Raw genomic sequence first — 4,305 nt, 5'->3', positions numbered from 1 at the left:
GAGGAGCGCATCGGTGAGCGAGGAGTTTCGGTCGCTGGCAGGTGGGCCAGAGACGGACACAAGCAGACAAGAGGAGGACAAAAGGAGGAGAGAAGAGCGTCCGCTTTTGTCCGTCGAGACGCATCGGTCGCACAAATTTTCTCTCAGTTTGGGTTGGGACGGACAAAAACGGACAACTGCAGACCACTTTGTCCATTGGGCCAGATTTTACCCCAAACGGACAAAACCGGATCGGTCACGCGCTGGAGTTGGCCGAACCTTTGTAGCCGCCTTCCCGAGCTCCTCATCCCCTCCATGCCCTCGACGCCGCATCCTCCCAACCATTGGCACCTCTTAGCAGAGATCCGCGTGATGGGGTGGCCGGGGAGCGTGGGACATCCAGAGAGACAAGGCAGCTCCCAAGCAGAGGATCCAGCAGCGCTGGCTTCTCCTCTCCTATGCTGCCGCTATCCACCCCTCCTCATCCTGTGCAAGCATGAGCTTCTCCAGCGTCGACGGTGGCCTGCGGTCAAAGGACGACTGCGGCGGCGCTCGATTCGATCTGTAGGAAAGAGAGAAGATATGAGGGAGAGAGAGAGAAGGAAGGAGAGGAAGGATAAAGACAAAGGAAACATGTTTGGGAGGTGGGGCTGCGGACATGAGAGGGCCACTAGAACGAGCATCGCTGGCTCGTCATCCTACACATCGCGGTGGAGAAAGAGGAGAGGGAGGTGCGGCGGCGGATGGGTGAGGGTCACCGCAAGGAGCTCCGCTTGCTCGGGGTCGTTCACATCGTGCTGGGGCAGAGATACTTCTGTACAGCCCTCATGCCCTCAGGTTGTAAGACCCCAAAAATTTAACCAGGTTTTAGTTATTAAAATTTTGCCAAGAGTTTAAATTTTTTTGCCTGCAAGAATAACTCTGTTGATTTCAAAACTTTTCTTTTAATATTAAGGAATTTTCCCCAAGTGGATCCTTCCAAAGCATATTGGACTTATTTGCCCTCTCTTTAAAAACATCTCTCAGTCAGTAGATTTATTTATTAAATTATTTCACCCTGAGCTTTATTCATTAAAATGGCTTGTTTTAAGTTTTGGAGCTCTCTTTGAACTGCAACCAGTTTATAACTTTAACTAATATTCCAACCAAAATTTGGAGATGTCATGTGATGCCCCTAATTCACTTTTGTGCAATAATATATTTCATTCATTGCATATTTTGAGTGCTACACCTGTTTTTCTTCTCTGGTCCAGTGGGCAATTTTGCACTACAACCCTTTTACATATTTCTTTCTAGCTTCCACCAAAATTATGGGATGTCAGTGGGAGCATATCATTCCATTATATGCATAAAGCCAGGGTTGTTCTTTGAAAATTTTGAGTGAAACAACCTCATCTTCATTCTGGTCCAACATGATGGTTTGTACAGCAACCATATTCTTGCTTGCTCTTTGGCCCTAGATTCTTTTCCCTACTTGTAGTCCTCCATGCTAAACCCCTAAGTCCAGGAGCATGCAACCATTGGCATATTTTTTGTTCATGAAATAATTCCATTCACATCATGTCCAGATTTGAAGTTCTGCAAAACTTGCACTAGCAAGTTTGTGCTTTTCACCAACTAACCTCACCACCCCCTTGTGCATCCAAAGAGACACTGATCTGGAAGATTTGGCCACTCCAAGAAAAGCCTAAGTGCCTATGGCATTTTGTCAAACACCTGGAGGGCATGAACTGTTTTGGCATGAGTTTTGTTCGCATTATGAACTTGACCACCTGACCAAACCACCTTGTCCCTTGAGTTTCCCTCTATCTCTAACCTAGTCCTGTTGCTTGCCAACCTCACCTGTGACCTGTAGCATGCCACGGCATTGTATCGAACACCTTCCGTGCGTGCACTGGACGCGCCCAGAGCGCGCGTATTGCACGAACTGTGCCCGAGCCGACACGCTGGCCCCCCTGGTTTTGGCCCGCTCTGCAGCGCCACGCCACGCACTAACCTCCTCACAGCAACGCGCCAAGCCGCCCTGGCAGCCTACAGGGCCGCCGTCAGAGATTTTGGCGGCACGCCGGCGTCCGCAGCGCGCCTCTGCCACGGTCGGCGCCGCCAAAGCCACCCTGGCTTGCCACCTGCCCCTGGGAACAGCGCAAGCTTATCCCCTCGCTCGTCGGCTAGCTCCCGTCGTCGCCACGTCGACCTGACGCTACAGGGAGGCAGTTCGCCGTCGTCCTTATCGCCGGCTGCCTCGGAACCAACCTCCACCGCGTATATAAGGACCCCGGAGCTCAAACGAAACCTTGAGCAACCTCAAGTGATACTCCTAGTGTTGCCTTGGCCAGCAGTCGAGCAAGGGAAGGTCATCTTCCCCGAGTCCGGCCGGTTCAGTCGCCGCCAAGCCCCGGCTGATTCCGTCGCCACCAGTGCATCCCCCTCTCCACTCTCTCCACCAAGAGCTCTCCCTCCCTCTCGCAAGCACAACCCCACGCTCAATTTTGGCCGGAGACCACCGCAACCCCAAACTCACTATCCACCCAAATGCCTTCTCCGCCGCGAAGCTCGTCGCCGGCGACTCCGTTCATGTCGGCGACCATGGCGGGTACCCACAGACTCGTCTCGACCCCCTGAGCACACCCATGTCCTCAGATCACCAAGGGACGCCCCCGTTTGCCGGCAAATCCTCGCCGGAGCTCCGCCTCTGTTCGGTCGGAGGGGAACGACGCGCGCGTGGCCGGTCAAACCTGACCAGTGGGCCAGGCGGGCCCACCGTTAGTGACCCAGCGCCTGTCCACGCAGGAGTAAGTGGAAGCGCTTTCCCGAATACGCCTTCGATGTGTTTTTCTTTTAAAATGTTTTCTTTTCTGTTTTATTTTAAAAACAGATTTTTACCAAGACTTTGACTGGCTTTATCTTTTAAAATATAACTCCAAATGAATTAATTCTTTTTGCTACCTCTCTCAAATATTGTCTAATTTATTTTAAGATATATCTGAAAAAATTTCAGAACAACTTTTTGTGTTGTTTTTATTTTGTATGTTAATTCATTTATATTTCTAAAATAGGATTTTTGAAGAGAGGAGAAGTATTTCAAGAGTTTGAAATGCACCCTGCCTTCCCATGACCTGAAGGCAAGCATTTTGAACCCCGGCATAATATTCTTGTGTGTTCGTTGTCACGTTTATAACACTACCTCATTTCGGAGAACTCGTTATTTCATGTGATATGATCATGTGCATGAATGCATATTAATGATTTCCATGCTGTTGGAAATGAGCACACTTGTGATAATAATCATCCTCATGTGCCTTGCATGCATACCGGAAGGAATCCGGGAAAACCTCTGCCTTGGGTAGGCATGAGTTTGTCGCCGGTCTCCGTCGGGATGGTTATGTCCGGTATGGCATGGTAGGGTATAATGAGTGGTGATTCTGTTGGTTGAAATATTTTTGTTATACATGTCATGCAGGGAAGATTATAAACCTCCTGAGTCGACCGTAGATCGAGTCTTGTTCCAGTAACCCCCATACTCATTTCGTACTACCACTCGTCTCTATAGCAAGTAGAGTATGGTTCAGTAAGTTGTCAACCTCTTTCTAGCACACACCGTACAGAGAGGCCAGGGTGGAAGATACCGGTTGTAGCTGGTAGGCAGGCCACCTGGTCCCGGGGCATGGGTGTTTCCGGTTGAGACCGAGAGGGGAGGCCACCCCTTAGAGCGCGCGATATAAATTTGATCCCATGCTACGCGAGGTTGTAGCCTCCCCACTTAGAGTTTGCTTGACAGGTGTCGTGGGTGATTCCAGACACGTGTGAGTTAAGCTGGTGTGTGCAAGATAGGTGTGTTTTCAACAAAAAGACCGTAGACGGAATTAGTCCCTATGGACTAAAGAAATTCGTTACTCGTGGGTAAAGAGTACACCCTCTGCAGAGATAAAACCTATTCGAATAGCCGTGTCCATGGTTAAGGATTACAGTCTGGGATGGGTCAAGTGTCGGTCTTAGTGTCGGTCTTTGGAGGTGAAACTGTTAAACCAGAACTGGAATTACTACTTGTGACTTGTGATAATTATGATTATTATTATTGTTGACTAACCTGTGATATTATTGTTATCATCGAGTATCTTTGGGATGGTTCTACCTCCGGTATATTCACTATGATTGTTTCTTTTAAAGCCCTTTATGTGGTGCCGCTTAGACGCCCGACTGTGGCATTTCTTTTAAAGCCCTTTATGTGGTGTCGCTTAGACGCCCGACTGTGGCATTTCTTTTAAAGCCCTTTATGTGGTGTCGCTTAGACGCCCGACTGTGGCATTTCTTTTAAAGCCCTTTATG

This window comes from Triticum aestivum, chromosome 1B (genome assembly GCF_018294505.1).
Source record: "Triticum aestivum cultivar Chinese Spring chromosome 1B, IWGSC CS RefSeq v2.1, whole genome shotgun sequence".
In the NCBI taxonomy this organism is placed as follows: domain Eukaryota; kingdom Viridiplantae; phylum Streptophyta; class Magnoliopsida; order Poales; family Poaceae; genus Triticum; species Triticum aestivum.
Note: the sequence above shows the minus strand (reverse complement) of the source record.